This window comes from Rattus norvegicus, chromosome 16, assembly GCF_036323735.1.
Source record: "Rattus norvegicus strain BN/NHsdMcwi chromosome 16, GRCr8, whole genome shotgun sequence".
Taxonomy (NCBI): Eukaryota; Metazoa; Chordata; class Mammalia; order Rodentia; family Muridae; genus Rattus; species Rattus norvegicus.
Window position 1 is genome coordinate 86,049,168 of NC_086034.1, and position 18,332 is coordinate 86,067,499.

At 46.2% G+C, this 18,332-nt stretch overlaps 1 protein-coding gene across 1 annotated transcript in view; it reads right to left on the bottom strand.

The window, feature by feature from the left end:
* The window catches only part of Myo16 (myosin XVI), a 480,110-nt gene extending 462,740 nt beyond the window's left edge, over positions 1 to 17,370 (bottom strand). The window contains exon 1 of the mRNA XM_017599990.3: positions 17,070 to 17,370. The gene's annotated coding sequence lies outside the window, so the exon portion shown is untranslated. The remainder of the gene's footprint in view (positions 1 to 17,069) is intronic.
* Positions 17,371 to 18,332: the final 962 nt, after the last annotated feature.

Consider the following 18,332-nt stretch of genomic DNA (forward strand, 5'->3'; position numbering starts at 1 on the left):
CACATAATAGTAAACAACTTGTTCAAGTCACATACAAAACAGAAGTGGGCTAGTAGTGGCAGGCCACAGCAAGGCTAATCCAGTGAGAGTAAATTCTGGGGACTATTTTTAAACGTTTTATGAAGTTTTTCTACATGAATACTGTATTTACATCATTTCTATACCTCCCCCTTCTCCATTAATTCCTTCCTGTCTGCCCAACACTTTCTCAAGCTCATAGCCTCTTCTTCATTGTTAAATATATATGTATAATATATGTATAACTAATAAGATAAATATGTAGGTATGTATAACCTACTAAGTCTGCTCACATGTATGTGCATGTGCTTAAACATCAACCACTTGAGATCAAATCACCTATAAGGGGTGTCCCTGAAGAAGACATTCTCCCTCTTGGCAGCCAATGATAGCCAGTAGCCCTTCATTTAGGGATGAGGTCTTTGAGAGCTCCCTCATCTGTGTTGGCAGTATCACTCTTCAGGTCTTGTTTGGGTGGCTATATTCATCTTGCACATGTATTTAGTTAGTGAGAAACTCTTTAAAAATTCTGGTAAATTTTTAAAACCGATGGATCTTGGATTAGGGTCTCAAGTCAAAAGGTAAAGCTCAGCTAGATTCGAATCTCTTATCTCTGTGGTGTGTGTGTGTGTGTGTGTGTGTGTGTGTGTGTGTGTGTGTGTATTTTTGTGTGCATGTGTGCATGAGTATGTGTGAATGTGTATGCATATGGGCTTGTATGTGCATGTGTGCATGTGTGCACATGTATGTGTGCATGTGTATGTGTGCATGTGTGCACGGTAAAAGTGAAAGGGTGGAAGTAGAGATGGTTCCATGACAATGGGAAGGGAAGGGGGTGTAATGACAGGGAAACTGTGTAAGATAAAAGGGGGCGTATAATTGAGGAACAGAAGATCTTCAGAAAAAGTCACTGTGAAATGGGGCAGACAGACAGGAGCCTAAGAGCACAGTACACGAGCACATATGTATGAAAATGTCACAGTGTAGCATAATATGTTTTCTAACAAGAAACATTAAAAATAGGAAATATGGAGGGAAGCTCACATCTGCTGGTTTTCTGTCTCTATCTTCTTTCAATCTTGCTGTGGTTTAGTTCATGGGTCTTTCCTTTTTACTTTCTTTCCTAGTATTCTACCACTACTATCTTTCCCTCTGGTTAATAGGGCTGCTTTCTCAACCTCCTTTTTGGAGAGCCCAGAGGTAGTGTTGCTCAGTGGGTAAGAGTGCTTGCTATGCACACCTAGGAACCTGAGTTCAAATCCCCAGCACTTGCATAAAAGCTGGGCACAGCCATACACTCCTGTAACCTCAGCACTGGGAGGAGGAGTCAGGTGGATGCCAGGAGCTCATGGGACTAACCTGCTTGCCCCGGATTCAGTGGGAGACCCTGTCCCAAGGTTACAAGGCAGAGGGTAATGGAGAAGGATGCAGAAGTCGTCCTCTGAAGCCCCATGTGCACACAACTGTGCACACAACTGTGCACGCACACATTAAATTCATCTGACAGATACAGTACTAACACACAAAAGCATGGAGCCTTTGTGCCTCATGTTTCAGTTTTCTTTAATACAATGACTGTTTCTTCTCTTAAGATGGACAGAAGACAGGCCCCAGGTTCCCTAGTGCTTTTATTTTGAATCCTAGAGAGTCCTACTTACTGTTCTGTAACATCCATTCTTAAGACAGATTTTTGTGAACTCTGAAAGCAGTAGCAACCCATGGCTATACATGTGGCTTCCCCTGAAATGTGTGATCTACATGCTGCTTATCTCAGTCAGGTACAGATCTTTTCCCCCTTTCATGGTAGATGTGAGGTACACTTGGACAACTCATGTGTTTGTGCACTCAGTTGTACAAGGAAGAGAACAGTTGAGAAAAAAAGAGATGAGTATGGAATACAAGAGTCTGAGGAGAGAAAGAGGCAGAAGCGAGGCTATGCACGATGTGTGTGTGTGTGTGTGTCTGTCTGTCTGTCTGTGTCTCTCTGTGTGTCTGTCTGTGTGTGTCTGTGTGTGTGTCTCTCTGTCTGTCTGTGTGTCTCTCTGTGTGTCTGTGTGTGTCTGTCTGTCTGTGTGTGTCTCTCTGTGTGTGTCTGTCTGTCTCTGTGTCTGTCTGTGTGTGTGTCTCTGTGTGTGTCTGTCTGTCTGTGTGTGTCTCTGTGTGTGTCTGTCTGTGTGTGTCTCTCTGTGTGTGTCTGTCTGTGTGTGTCTCTGTGTGTGTGTGTGTCTGTCTGTCTGTCTGTGTCTCTCTGTGTGTCTGTGTGTCTGTGTCTGTGTGTGTGTGTCTGTCTATCTGTGTGTGTCTCTGTGTGTGTCTGTCTGTGTGTCTGTCTGTGTGTGTCTGTCTGTGTGTGTCTGTGTGTCTGTGTGTGTCTGTGTGTGTCTCTGTGTGTGTCTGTGTGTATGTGGTGTGTGTGTATGTGTGTGTGTGTCTGTCTGTCTGTCTCTCTCTGTGTGGTGTGTGAGTCTGTCTGTGTGTCTGTCTGTCTGTCTGTGTGTGTGTGTCTGTCTGTCTGTCTCTGTGTGTGTGTCTCTGTGTGTGTGTCTGTCTCTGTGTGTGTCTGTGTGTGTGTGGTGTGTGTGTGTCTGTCTCTGTCTCTGTGTGTGTGTGTGTGTGTGTTGTGCGTGTGTGTAGACAGATGCGGAGGGCAGGGAGGGGAGGAGAGAGAAGCAGAGCAGCGCTGGAGACTCTGGTTTCTACACTACAGAAGAATCGCCCTCCCCCTCATGCTTTTCCCGAGCAGGTTCACTCCACAGAGTGCCGGCTTCTCCACACCACCAGAGCTCAGTACAAACTGCTGCTGGCCTCTGCTGTGCTGACTAAACCACCCTGCACTCACCCGTGTGAAATCTGGGCTTCCAGCTTCTGTCAGAATGACCGTGGAGGACAGGGACTTAAGACATCCGCTGCCTCACTGGTCTCTTGGAAATATGAGCCTAACTAAACCGGAGGAGGCTCTGCTGTTTTGTTTTCTTTGGAAACACTTTCCTCCCTCCCATTGTTCCCAAATGCCTAAAACTAGGATCCCCCCCACACACACTCTCTCTCTCTCTCTCTCTCTCTCTCTCTCTCTCTCTCTCTCTCTCTCTCTCACACACACACACACACACACACACACATTGATTTGATTTCAAGGCACATTACAAATTCTGTATGTACTCCCTGCCCTGACAGAGATTTTAATTCTAGAAGACAATAGTTGAATATTTTAACCATCTAGAATTCAGACAATTAAATACACTCCCATCCAGGTCTGCTTCCAGGTCGTATTGGGCGTCACAGTCTCTGGAACTGAAGTTACAGTTGGCTGGAAGGCATCATGTGGGTGCTGGAATTCGAACCCAGATCCCCTGAGAGAGTAGCCAGCTCATTCAATGCTGTAGCTTCTGCTCCACACCAGTAAAGCAATGAAAGCCTGAAGGAGCGGTGAGCTCAAGGGTTACCCTAGCCTGTGGCTTTGGCATGGCTTCCTTTTAAGAGTCAGGGCTCACTTTTTCCTTTGTTTTGACTTTATCCCCTTCACAAGCAGTAATTATCCCTGTGGAAGGCAGGGATGACTGTCTAAGTCACATGGCACATATAAGTGGAAGCTGTAATTTAGGAGTAAGGCTTGCTTCTCTGTTCCAGGAGGGAAATGCTGCAAGTGGAACAGTTGAAAGATACTGGGATTTCCCAGTTGAAGACCTCAAACTGTCCCAGGGAGACATCCTGAGATGCTGTCTAAAGTCAGAATCTCAGACATCCAGGAAAGGACCTTTCCGTTTGACTGGTTCTATAAAGACGCACTATACAGAGGATATGACCGTTTTTCTCTTCATTTGGAATTCCTACGGTAAAATTTACATTGACTTATGAGCCACAAGAAACGCTCTTTAATATAACCTTCCTCTACCCAATCTACCCATCCAAGGTCAACTACGTAGTAAGCATGAAACAGACATGACCATTTCTCTACATGAATGATACATTCTTTCCCCACCTCTCCGGTATAAACCTTTCCAGGGAAAACCTCACATGCTTCTGCTCAGGGCTTTAACAATTCTAGTGTATTTTCACTGGATTTATTCCATTTTGAAACGTTTTAATTTTTTGTGATTCTCCAAAACAGACATATGTGTGTAAATATTGACTCATCAGTGGGCCTATGAGGCCCTGGTCCCTGACGTCTATGGGCTATCCGCACATTCTGCCTGTGTTATGCTGATGTCGCTCACTGTGCTGAGTGTCAATCAAAAGCTAGTCCACATGCTCTCTCATCAAGATGGGTCTTTGACATTTCAAATTTGTACCATTAGTATTTTGAAAGCATCAGCTGCAGGTGACAAGTCTTCCTGATAAGTTGCTTCCTATTGGCCCAAAACATCAACTTACTCCAATCAATTTTTTTTTCAGTGCTAACTCACTTAGCATGCTATATCCAGGACTCTCTCCCTGACTGGATACACTCGCTGTAGAATTTTTTTATACCTCTGTACCAAAGAACAAAGGTAGACCTGGAGAGAGAGAAGTGATGAATACCATGGTCACCTCAGACACAACCCTCAATGTCCAGAAGCAGTAAAAGAGAAAGAATTTTCTGGCATATGCCCAAGAAGAGAGTCATTCAGACATGGATGACCCACAGCCTGTGCCACAGTCCTCCACGGTTTCAGTTATAAGCACTGTGGTATCATAACTGAAAAAAACCACAGTGGTTAGGGGTGACAGATGCTGCCCATAAAATTCTATCATAATATAACCTGATGTAACTCCACTCCAATGCTGCTGGGATTCATTCACAGCATATTTATCTTCTGTATGGCTTTCTGGTTTCCATTAAAGATGTCTGAGGGAATCAGTGGGTAAAGACACCTGCTACCAAGTCTGACCACATGTGTGTGTGGTCCCTGGAACCTACATGGTAGAGAGAGAAAAGCAATTTCCAAATAATTGTCCTCTCACCTCTATACATGTGTCATCACACACACACACACACACACACACACACACACAAAATAATATATTTTAAAAGTTTACTAAGGTTAAGTATAAGGAGTAATTGTGGTGATCCTTCTACAACCCACACACATTTCAGGTTTCAAACTATGCTTCCTCTTGTAGGCCGTATAATCTATAGTGGGCCCTGAGGATCAACTTCAGTCAAATGCCACAGACTCCTGGAGGCTGAGTCAGACCAGTTCCACCCAAACCACGTTGCCACCACATCATGGGAAAGTTGTGTGACAAATTAGGATCTTGCCGCCCCTGTGTGCACACATAAAGAGCTTGCACACCTGTCATGTGCACAGTGCTGCACACAGAAGTATGAGGTGTGCACAGCGCTGCATGGGGAAGTATAAAGTGTAGATAACCACAGCCCTGCAGCCCTGCTACACTATGTGGCTTCACCTTCTTGATTCTCCCATCCTTTGTGTCACTGTGCATTTTATTGCTGTACTTATTGTATTGCTGTACTAAGCACAATCCTTCTATGCTGGCTTGAAGGGGAAGGACTTCCCATAAGCTTAGATACTGGAATACTTGGACCTCACCTAGTGGTAGCATCTAGGGAGGGTTAGGAGATGCAGCTCTGCCGGAAAAGCACATCACTGGGGATGGACGTTTCGGGGATGGATGGTCTTGGGAGAGGTCAAAGCCTCTTGCAATTCACAGTTCCTGGTCTCTGCTTTGTGCTTTTCAGTTCGAGATGTGAGCCCCCAGCCATTAGTTTTCAGGTACACCTGCCGCTGTGCCATCCACACCACATGGACCTTAATTCTCTGGAACCATTTTACAAATAAACTTGACTCTCTAAGTTGCTTTGGTCATGGTGTTATCATAGCAATAGAAGGATAGCTAACACATTTTCATCCTGCCCTGTTCACAACTGCGGTCTTTCCCCGTGCCGTTCACTGTGTTCTTCCTGGTGTGTAGATGGGTACTTATTTCAGACTTTCTCCATTCTTCATGATTTGGTCTCAGTCAGTCCTCCACTGTGCTTCCCCTGACATGACCATATGTCTTGTATGTTTTACTGATGTTGGACATTTGCATCTCAAGAGAGATGCTGGTCCCGTTGATATCTTGCTCTGCAACTAACTAGCTTGACTCAGTTTCTTCTTATCCAGCATCTCCTGCATTTGGATGCTAACTACAGTTGATAAGGTCAATGTGGACCTTCTAGAACATTTGCCAAATGTCTTGTTAAAATCTGACTGAGCCCCAACACATGGAATTGTTCTGGTGATACAGGAGGTGGCATAGTAGACCCCCTTGGGTACAAGTGTAAGTGCCATGCCCTGATTCACTAGTGCCATTTGGAACAGAACATGTGCTTGGCTTCCAGTGATAGCAGCTGAAAACTGTGAAGATCTTAGAAAGGCACTAGAGGGAGTCTGAGTCTGATATTTCCAGAAAAAAAGGAAACAGGAGAGCCACTAACATAGAAAACATAGAGACATGTGCATGGAAATTACAGTCTCAGGAACTTGACTGCCTGTGACGGTCTTCACCCACAACGAGTCCGTCTGCAAAGACTAAAATCATTGGCTAATTTCTCAGATTCCCAAGTCTCAGGAAAATAAAAAATGGGTCGCAAGGTACGCAAAGAAGCAGAGACTCGAGGCTCAAATGAGCGTGTACGGTTACTACTATCCAGAGACAACCCCACAGAAGCAGATATCTGTTAATGAGCTACAAAGAATCCGAGCCTTATCCTAACAGGTCAAAGAGCTTAAACAGAACACAAACTTGCAATTTTAAAAGCCGGGAAAACAATGCATGAAAAGAAGAGGATGCCAACAAGAAAGATAAATCATAAGAAAAAATAGAATACAGTACCTTAAAAATAAAGAATACAATACCTGGATAAAATATCACGATCAGGGTGCAGTGCAGACAAGTCAAACAGGAAAAAGAGAGAATTAACTCATTCCATCTAAATTGTTGAGTCAGAACAGCATAAACAAGGACAAAAGTGAAAGGCACGCGGGGTCACTTAGGATCCATTGGATGGTGGGTGGATAGATGTGCGCTGTGGGCATCTCAGAGCTTCCCACTGAGAGAAAGTGAGAGAGGGCAGAGAGATGATGTGAAGAGGTCATGGCTACAAGTGACCCAGACCCGAGGAGTTGCACATTCAGATTCAAGAAGCTCGGCAGACCCAGCAGCACGATCCCAGAGTGGCTTGCACGTTCACATCATGCTGTCAAAAGTCAAAGACAAAGGGAGAATCTGGAGAGCAGTGAGGAGAGATGATCTGCTCCCCAGATGGGGACTCCACAAGATCCTCTAAGGACTTAGCACAAACAGAACAGGTCAGAGGAGAGGGGGATAATTATGTCCAAAACTCTGAGTGGAAAGCAATAACCTGACAAGAAACTGATGGCCTCCAAAACGAAGGAAAGACATTTCCTGATAGGAAGCCTAGGGAGTTTGTCACCCCTAAGCTGTCTGACTAGAGATGCCATTGCATAACGAGGGTACTAAAATCATCTACTCTGTGGATTGGGTGGACTGATGGCCATCTGTCTTTAAATGCAGTAGTACAGGTTGTTTGTTTGCATGTTTTTTATGAAACTGGGTGTTTCAAGGTTCAGTGCATGTATGTTTAGGACAGGATGACTTCTTGGTTAACTGTTCTTTTGATTAGAATGAAGTGCTCCTCTTTATCCCTTCTGACAAGTTTTAGTTTGACATCTGTTTTGTCCAATATTAGGATAGCAATGCCTGCTTGCTTCCTGGCCCCATTTGATTGGAGTCCTTTGGCTAACACAGTACCTATCCTTCGAGCTGTGTTTCTGGGAGACAACAAAGAGATGGATTCCGTGTCTTGATCCAATCAGTCAGCCTGTGTCATTACTTTGTTACAATTTTGTGTAAATCATGATTTCATTAAAATTTATGCATTTATAAGATTGTAAAAAAGAAACATTTTAAGATAGTTAATAGTACGTAGTTCATACAATCAAAGATTTGTGCTCAGCCATAAATAGGACATCGACCATACTTCTTTCAAGGCTTGGGGGACATCAAGAAGAGGGAGAAAGAATGCAGGAAGGAGGGGAAGGGAACATGGAACACTGACTTCTGCTGTGATATGGGTGCTGGACTCTTGAGCCCACAGCAGCACCACTTTCTGCACAACCTGGGCATCAACCCTGTGTTGTAGAAGGGGGAAAGTCTCTCGGGCTCACACTCTCCTGTAAAATTCTATACACAACCAATGGCTGATGGGGGAAGATACATTTTTCTCACTGATAAAGGTGAACGTGCTACTGTAAAGGAGTCTCCATCCCATGACCCTATAAGAAAACTTAGCGAACCTAGTGTGTTTCACTCACTCGACACTCAGGAAAGCAGGACTAACAGGCTGAGAGACAAGGAGGGGATCTGCGAGATGAGGAGGGACAAGAGGCATGTGGAGGGTGAACATTACCAAAACATACAAAAAGTACATGTATGAAAGTATTACAAGGTATCTCGTTCCTATGCACCAATAAAACATTAAAGTGATATGTGGTAAAGACAGTCTATGTTCATGGATTGGGAGGGTCTCTAAGGAGACATTGCTACAACTCAATGAGACTCCCCACAGGCAGTGCAATCCCACTTAGAATACTACGTTTGGTGTAGAAACAGGAAAGGGTTCTCTAGAGTTTATGTGGGATCCCCAAGGACCCCCAGTTAGCAAAATGGTCATTACAGAAAAGAACAAATCTATGACGCTACAGACTTCGCATGTCCTGATGTGATGGCATCAAAGCACTGGGGTGTGGCATAAACGTACAGGGAGCAGATTAGGAAACTCAGAGAGATGCTTGCACACGCAGGCAGTTAGCATATAACCAGTAATAATCCCCAAATCAACAAAACTTTCTCAGAAATGCTCCTGACATAAGAACATAAGGTATGCATTAGCTTAGATCCCCAGTTTTAGTTCTGAGGGAGGCGTAGCATTAGCATAGTCTGACCCCTATCCTTGAACATTGTAGTCCAGCCTACTTGTATCGACTTATGGGGTTCTTGACCCTCACACCTGCTATTCACACTCCTACACGTTATTTGTGACCTCGTGACACATAGTTGTAAAATCTGTTTGATGGGAACATACACGCCAGTTCCTATCTTCTGGTTGCTTCCTAATGGAGCTTGAGATTTCCTGACATTTCTGGCGATTCTCTCTCTCCCTGAAGATGGCCCTGGTTGAGTTGCAGTTCTAATCCGTCTCCCTTAGGCTTTAACCTGAAGTTATTCTAACTCGGGGGCATCTCATGATGGTCAAATGGTGTCGTCCTTCAACTCATCTCTTCATCCTGTTTGTGACGAGCAGAGAGAAGCTAACCACTGGCTGGGGATCATAGCGAAAGAAATGGGTGTTTTGTCCCCAGCAGCTTCCAGGATAAATGTCACTTCGCAGGTGCACTCTGGAGAGCGGATGGCATTTCTAGTTATTCCTCTTGCCGCTCCTGACCTTGTAGGTGACTGTGAAGTGACCGTTCTGCTTTCAAGAGCCTCCCAGGCTACTCACGTCCTTTCTGATTTTACAGTTCCCGCTCGTGGTTCTGTAATTATCTCTCCTAACATTTCAAAATCCTCAACACAAACTGAGATGTGGGACCGGTTTCCCTGATACTCTTATCACACGCCCGCCAGCAGTAAGTTCCTGATTATTAAATAGACTCCCACCTATTACAGCACTTCTCTTTCGTTATTTTTATTTAGCCATTTTAGTTTTTCAGAGGATACCTCAGACTTTGCAAATCCCAAGACTTTTGCAGAATAGATGAAACATTCAGGAAAAAAAATAAAACAAAACGTGTGTGTGTATGTGTGTGTGTGTGTGTATGTATGTGTGTGTATACATGTGTGTGCATATACATATATGTGTATACATATATGTGTATGTATACATATGTGTGTATATATGTGTATATACATATGTGTATATATACATATGTGTGTATACATATATGTGTGTGTATACGTGTGTGTGTGTGTGTGTGTGTGTGTGTGTGTGTGCAGGTGATAAGATGTCTTCTCTCCGATGGCTGTACAAAGATTAAGGCCTCCAGATCTCTGGATGGGTGAGAGCCCTGAATATTTTGTTCCATTAAATCCTGCATTTGACCCTTATAAAGCCCTGTGCCTGTCCTGCCGAGCTGACAAGGACTGGGAAGATTGTCCTGGGCTCCCATCCTCTCAGAGACCTGCATTTCAAGCCTTTCCCTACTCAGGCCTGTTTCCCTACACAGTGACTCTTGCTTGTATGAAGCCAGTGATAAAGCCCACACCAAGAGAAGCCCAGGTAGCATCCCTATCGGAATGTATCCACTGCCTTAACAAACTACCTCCTGAAGAAGACGCAGATCCTAGTTAACTCCAGATCCAATTGATCAGTGGCTTCTGCGCAGTGCAAATGACCACCTGAGTCTTTCTTTCTTGGGATGTATTCCTTTTATCTTGCACTGAGTTTCAAATCACCGAAGTGAATTTCTCTTTACTAAATAAAAAAGATAAAAGGGAATATTAATAGACATTTTAAAGCAGGACTGGGGAGCTCGGAGAGCTATCTCTATTCAAGGATTCCCAGTCACACAGCACTGGCCTGCTAATAACTGAGAATCTAAATTGGGAAGGAAGTGAGTGGCCCAGTGAGAACATATCATTCTTACAGGAGTGACTGAATATTTCAGAGGTGTCTGATAAAGGCTCAGAGAGCCACGTGCCAGGAGCTGCAACCTCCAGATTCATTTCAAAACAGGAGACCAACTCTGATAATAAAAATGAAATTAAAGTGCTTTAGATACATTCTTTCTAGAAAAAATGAGGACTTCAAAACTGATTTTTATGTATGGCAATTCAATTTGGAATACTGCAATTTGAACTTTAAACTCATCCTGATACACACCTCCAAGCATATGTTTTTAAAAGATTTATTTTATTTATGCGTGTGCACTTATACACATGTGCAGGTGCCCTCAGAGGCCAGAGGATTAAGATCTCCTGGAGCTGGGGTTGTAGCTGGTTGTAAGACACTCCACACGGGTGCTGGGACCTGAACTCTGGTCCTCTGGAAGAGCAGCAAGTGCTCTCTGAACTGCTGAGCCATCTCTCCAGCCCTGCAAAGACATATTTTAACAACAGATGCTCAAAGTGGTACTTGTGTGATATAAGCTAATTGGCTTTCCTTGTACTGACGGTAGTAATCGTGGTAGCATAGCAAACTATTCATGAATAAATTATAAGACGTAGAATCTGAATAATAGATAGGTCATCAAATATTTGGACCTAGTATGCCTCGTGCTTTTTCCCCCCTTTCAATTCAGTCAATGTATGGTTTACTTTAGAATATATGTATTTCAATGTCACTTATGCATGTCTATATGAGTATATGGTGTGTGTGTGTACACATGGGGCCCAGAAGAGGATATTGGGGCCCTGGAATGGAGTTATAGGCTGTTGTGAGATGCCCAGTGTGTGTGCCTGGAACTGGACTCGGGTCCTCTGGAAGAACAGCTGGAGGTCTTACGTCTGAGACATCTCCCAAGCCCCATGACTGACTTCTTATGTGTCTAGTTTGTTCTCTTCTTTCAACTGTCTGTCACCGTCCAGGTCAATTATCCTTAATGTAAATTATCCTGTAAAGGGCCAGATAGCAATACTCCAGGCTCTTGGGTTACAGAGTCAGGATCTGCACATCCTTCTGGCTATGTTATCTTTCACCGTGTGGAGCGCAGGAGAGGAATGCACGAGGGTGCTGGGGGTTTTGAGCCCGTATTCAGCAGGATTCCGCTGCACACAGAGCAGGCTCGCACCCAGCCTACAAGTGGATAAGAACCAGTGGAGTAACTGATGCTAAGGTCTACGTGGAGAATAGCCCTGTTGTGTCTATCGACACAGGGGAGGGCTGTCGCCAGAAGTAAAGGAACAGATAGGAGGTAGGCAGGAGGGGTCTGGATGAGTGATCCACTCTATGGCTCAGAGGGGCTTGCTGTCTACACCGAGGGCAGCAAGAAACCGCTGTATCCTTCAGCAGGTGGCCTCGTGGCCAAATCTGCGTCTAAGACAAATCACTCTGGCAACGGTAAGCCTGACTCAGAGGGGAAGGGCAAAGCTGGAAGACAGATGAGGGCCTGGTTCTGAAGCCCTGGCAACATGAGGAAGCCTGGATCGGGGCAGCCAGAGAAGGTCAGAATAGGGGAAACTAATCAGAGCAATATTCATGAGATAAACGGTAGCGACCGGATGACTGATGGGAAATAGCAAGCAGGGGAGGGGGACTGAGCCCATGAATGAGAGAACTGAGGGCAACACAGGACAGCACCACAGACTCAGTTCAGAGACAGTGTGCCTGGCCAGAGAGAGCAGGTTTGCATATCTGAACTCAGGTACTGTACCATCCAGGGAAGGTGTCCTGCAGGCAGACACCTAACTGAAGACAAAACAAGAGGCATGGTCTGAAGTCAGGCCTCAGCCACAGGCATGGAGTGCTTGGGAACAGGGTGACAAGGGGGTGATGGGGGTGACAAGAAGAAGAGGTGGCAGGGGAAAACTAGAGATGGTTCACAGAACCAACCTGAGACAAGGGGGTATGCGGGATGCAGAAAGGTGGGTAACAGAGCTCTGAGGGGTGAAGCCTGCACAACCTACAAAGGCCAGGCCAGTCTGTTACAAATAGTTAGCAAAATGGTAAATGGTGTATGTCAAAATGTGTGTGTGTGTGTGTGTGTGTGTGTGTGTGTGTTATTTTAAAATCCTGTGTGTTGTAAAGTGAAAGAAGAAAAGATCAAAGGGGGGTGGGAGGAAAACAGTGAGAGAGGAGGAACTCAGGGAAGAGATAACAGGGACATAGGGGCAGAGGGAAGGGAAAGGCTCAAAGAAATCACATTAGCTTGGCCCTGGAAAATAACAATGTATTTGAAAACACCAGTGTTGTGTATAATCACTTCAGGCAGTCATTGGATACTGCAAGTCTAAACATTCTCAGAATCAATGCCCTGGTGTGTTATCAAGTTTTCCTGGTTATCATACTAACAAAAATTACCATCTATAAAAATCCGTATAGGCTCTTAAGAAGGAGGCAGGGGGAGGGAGGGGGGAGAGGGAGGAAGGGAGGGAGAGAGAGGGAGGGAGACAGGGAGGGAGGGAGGGAGGGAGGGAGAGAGAGAGAGAGAGAGAGAGAGAGAGAGAGAGAGAGAGAGAGAGAGAGAGTCTGTCTCCAGCTGGAAGGAGCCACCAGCATTGCATTCCCAGACTCAGTGGGTTTCAAAAGACAGCTTGGAGGAAAATGACCCAGAGATAACTGTGTCTTAGCCTCAGCCCCTGAGCCTTCAGGGTCAGAGTGGGTAGGAAGAATCCTGTCCTTCCTAAGTACTGTGAGGGAACCTAGAGTCAGCAAGCACAGGCACCTGGACTCCACACGAGATGTGTACAATAATCTTTTCAGACTCAAGCATGCTATAATCAGACTCAAGCATGCTATAATCAATCGCTTATCTTGTATTAATTAATGTTTTCCATCACTGTGACCACACCAGACAAAAGCAACTTAAGGAAACAGAGTTTCACTTGGACTCCCAGGATGAAGAAACTCCGTCATGCTGGAGACGGCGCTGGCGCATGTGGCCCATTGTACATACCAGGAAGCACTGGACAGAGTTTGTTGCACTCAGCTGGCTTTCGAATTTTTCTGGTTTTCCTCAGTGCAGGCACCCAGCCTGCGTGATGGGGCTGCCCTCATGCAGGATGGGTCTTCGCCTTAAGGGTAGCCTTGCCAACACACTGAGTTTCCTAATCCAGCCAAGCTAGCCATGAAAGGAACTTCCAAAGAAGCAGGCAGTAAGGTTCTTATGACCTCATGCTGTTCACCAGGCACTGTTGGCTCAGCCCCTTGAATCTGCCTGTGGTAGACAGAAGCAAGTTGACTGGGAAATGAGCTCCTTCATTCTACAAGGCACTGCCTCAGTTCTTAGGGAGCGGTTTTCAGGGCAGCGTGAGAGACCAGGAAGACAAAGCAGCCCTGGGGGCCAGACACATACAAGACTGTGTTCAGCTCATATCGCTGAGCCCCTAAAGGAAGCCATGGAGGTGAAAGATACTAAGGAAGGAAACAAAGTGATGTTCGTGTCACATCTCGCAGCCCCAACCGAGTGTCTCACTGTCTCTGGCAGAGGTCCACAAATGGAGAGGGCATGGAGTCTGGGGACTGAAATCAAGGAGCCTGAAAATTAATGACAACACTTAGCCTGCCTTGTGGGTCAAGTGCTGTGAAGACCAAAAAGAAAAGTGAGAATGAGGAGTCCCTGTGAGAAGCTCTTCAGCTCCTTTGGGGAAGATGGGCAGACTCTGTGCCTGCCTTCTCACCCTGTATTTCTGCAGAAAAACACTACTATCTGGCGTTTTTGCTAACGCACTGGTCGAATTGGATGCTAGATTATGTCCACACCATTGCCTCGTCCTCCTGAAGTTCACATCAAGCACAATGGAAATCTTGAAGAAAAATGAGTCTTAGCAGATACAGGGCAGAATCTATAAAACGGGAGTGGCCAGAAGAACGTCTGGGGACAGAGGGGGCAAGTGAACAAGGTCCCATTCCATCCACGCAGGATTCCTGCCCTGCTGCTTTCTCCTTGGGATCATGTCATTAAGTCCCTCCCAGTTCCCACAACTCTAAAAGTCCAGGCAGACAGTGACAGTGGGACTCGGTCCATCCACACACATCTAGCTGGTAATTAAAAACAAAACAAATAAACAAAAGTGCCCAAGTCCTCTGAGTATCGTAGCTTCCTGGGTAGGAGGAGGAGCCTGAGGCAATCACTTTCAGAGTTCCCTTTATACACACTGTCTGTCATTGGCTCAGATTCACGCCAGCAGTGGCGTCTACAAAGGACACACACCTGGTTGAGGTGCTCGGCAGAGCACAGACTCTGAAAGAAATGCCGTTTCTTTCCCCAAATAGCTGAAATCTGGTGCAATTTTTTTCCTCACACATGTATCTGATTATTTTGCACATTCACTATTTGCAAGTTATGTATGTACACATACACACATGGACACACACAGACACATACACATGAACACACACACACACGGACACACACACAGACATACACACACACACATACACACAGACATACACACACACACACACATACACACACACATACACACACACATACACACACACATACACACACGCACATTTGAATTTCATGTGTGTTCTGTGCCTGGATGTAGTAGGACCCAGCAACTTTTCCTTCAGAAATGTTCCCATTTTTGTTTCATCTCCTTTGATACTATCCCTGCCCTGCTGAAGGCCAGTGCCCCCTGAGAGACCTCCCATTCTGTAGACTCTCTCTTTTATCTGTACAATGTGGAATTTCCCACAGATAATATTAATGACTCGTGGTGTAGCAGCCCCTGGAGTGTCTGACTTGACGGGTTCCCAGAGTGTGGGGAGAGGGTGTCTTTACAGAACAAAGTGCAAACCCAAGATGCTTCAGTTGCGTTTCTGTGCACAGAGCACATCAACTCTTTCCGTCACAGCTGTCCCACTCCTCTCAGGATACAAATGAACTTATCCATTGCACTAGTCTCTCCAGATGACACTTTTGATTAAGATAATCATTTCTTTAGTAAACAAATATTAAATTCTAAATGACGTTAATGGCGCGCAATTTGGTCAGTATTAATTCTTGCTACAGAGCAACGGCATGTATCCAGGCTGCCACAAAGTCCACCATAAGTCTTGTGGGCTCACCCTTGTCTCCCCCTTCAATAACCATAGATATATTAGCGTTAACTGTCCATCACTTGTACCTCTGTATTATTAACAACCAAAACAGCTTTGACAGGTTTTTGAACACACTTTAGCTATAGATGGGACAACCCACCTCTGAAGCCTTTAAATATACCAAGAGCAAACTTGAAGCGACCCTGGCTCTGTGAGAAGCCTGCAGAGGTCCCTCCTGAGCCTGGCTTTCATTCCAAGAACTCATGGGTGATTTTGCTGCCTACCCTTGATTCTAAACTAAATGTTTCAGGACAGGCATGACAGGGCTAGAAGGATGTCACAGACCTTGGCAGTAATTGGGACAACTGTCACCCTGGCAGGACACCAGAGGCTTCCCATGACTCTCAAAGAAAGCCCTACTTAAATGGTTAAAGCCTCTCAGAGATACCGGAGACAGGAGGGTAAGGACTGGTCCTTAACCCCTCTCTCTTGTGACAAGCTCACAAGAGCTAAGTCTCACTTAACCTGGCCCTTTGATGGCTTCCGCAGTGATCAATACTCCCTTCAGGTGACAAGTGTTGAACACAAAGTCTTAACACACTGACCCAAAATCCATCCTGAGCCACAAGTGAGGAAAAGGCATAGATTGCTAGCGAGCTCTCTGAAAAGCACTATTTCCTTTTAGAAGGTGTTGAAGGTGTCCAAGAGACTAGTTAAAAAGGAGGGCTTCCGCCCATCCAAGGTGTTTAACTGAGGAAGGGAAGACAGTCTTTGTGGTCCTGAGATGCACAGAACTGCAAGTCGTGACCTGCCCCTTACTTTGTCCCTGGCCTCTAAGACAATGGACTGACCGCGGGGTTGAGGCCAGGGGTCAGAGGGACCTGTGTAAGAGGCGCCAGCTGGCAAGCTCTTGCCTGCATCATCTTTGTTCTCCCAAGTCTCCTTTCCATCCCCAAAGAAGAGGAAGAAGTGCATCCCATCGCCCCAGGAGCCTTTGCATAGGTGACAGCTCTGCATCTTCCATGGCAACTAGAGGTTTCTTCCTACAAATTGCCAAATTTGCCTCCTTATGGTTAGATCCAGAGTTCTGAGGATTCTGGTCTTGGCCTTCTTTCCCATATCCCAAAGGTGGCAGGGTCCTCGCCTTGCCGGGAAGGAATAAGAAACAGCTTCACATATCATGTCCCACGCCCCATGCCTGCCCATGCCTGGCCAGCGCTTACTACTGCAGCCTGGACAGGCGCTAGGGACCCTGCGAGGGTGGTCCCCTCATGCTGTAGGACCCCAACCTCGGCCCCTCCAAGTTCCCTACGCAAGAGACCCCCGCCGCCGTTCCTACCTGCTGAAGACGGATCCCCGGTGTCCCACGACCCAGCAACGGACAGTCCGGCTCTCCTCTGCTGCTGGACGCCCGGCCACCGAGCACAGACAGGAGGAGATGCGCTGCGCTGAGAAGCGCTGGGGACCCCGACTCCACCCGCTGGCAGCTCGCAGCCCCCGCCCCTCCAACCGCAGCTCTGTCCCTGCCCACTCGGTCCGCGCTCCGCCCCCTCCCTACATAGCCCACAGCTGGGTTCCCGGTCCCTTCTGGTCCTCTTGGTCACTCTGGATCCCCACGCAACCACCAGGGCTGTCGCTTGGTCCTGGCGCCCTCCCGCCTCCCCGCCGCGCCCCGCGTCCCTCCCTCCTTCTCACGCGCTCTCACGCGTTCGCGGAGACCGCGCCTCCCAGGCTGGCTCTGCTACCCTCCCTCAGGGTCCTCCCCTCTCCCCCTCTCTAAGGGTGTGAGAAAGGGTCTAGTACTTCAAACTTTTCCGCTCACTTCTGTGAGACCACTGGGAACCGGATGGCGATGTGCAGTGCACAGGGGCTCCCCTTGGACATCCCACCAGAACAAAGGCCATCCAGTCCTGGGGACTGTGGCAATTGTCCAGATGGAATGGGTAACCAATTTTAAAGCTACAGAAGCCAGTGCAGTCTTCTCTGTCTCTGCTATTCGAGATCCTGCTGTACAATGGGCTTCAAATTAAGAGTTTAGGCGCAGGACATTAGGAAATCATGCCAGGACTGTAGTGCGTTCATTCGCCATGACAAAATACAAGACGTGCCTGCCCGCTTAAAATTTGGTTCTCAGTCAGCTCTGTAAAGTTTGCTTGTCTGTATTTTGCCAAAAGCGGAGAATGTTTTCTTAATTCTGGGGTGGTGTATGTGTATGCGTCTGAAGCACGCGCGTGCACGCGCGCGAACGCACACCGGAGCACACACACATACACACAGAAACGAGCGCGATATCAACATGCCCATGGATAAATGAGTGTGTAACTCAGGTTAGTTCTTGGACACAAGGGGATAAACACAAGCCCATATGACAACGGAGAAACTGCAGATGTCTGGACTTAGTACACATTTTACATTTTGTATGCAGGTGTTATAACCTTACAGCTAAAAAAGAGTGAGTTGGATCTTTTGAAAGACGATCTAGGAATGTAGAGATAGGTTCAATTAAACTGTTGAATTACCGTTAAAACTATGAGGGGGGCGGGAGAGGGGCAGATCTGTCTTTAAATGTTCACTAAGCAGGAAGCCTGAATTCCACCTCTTA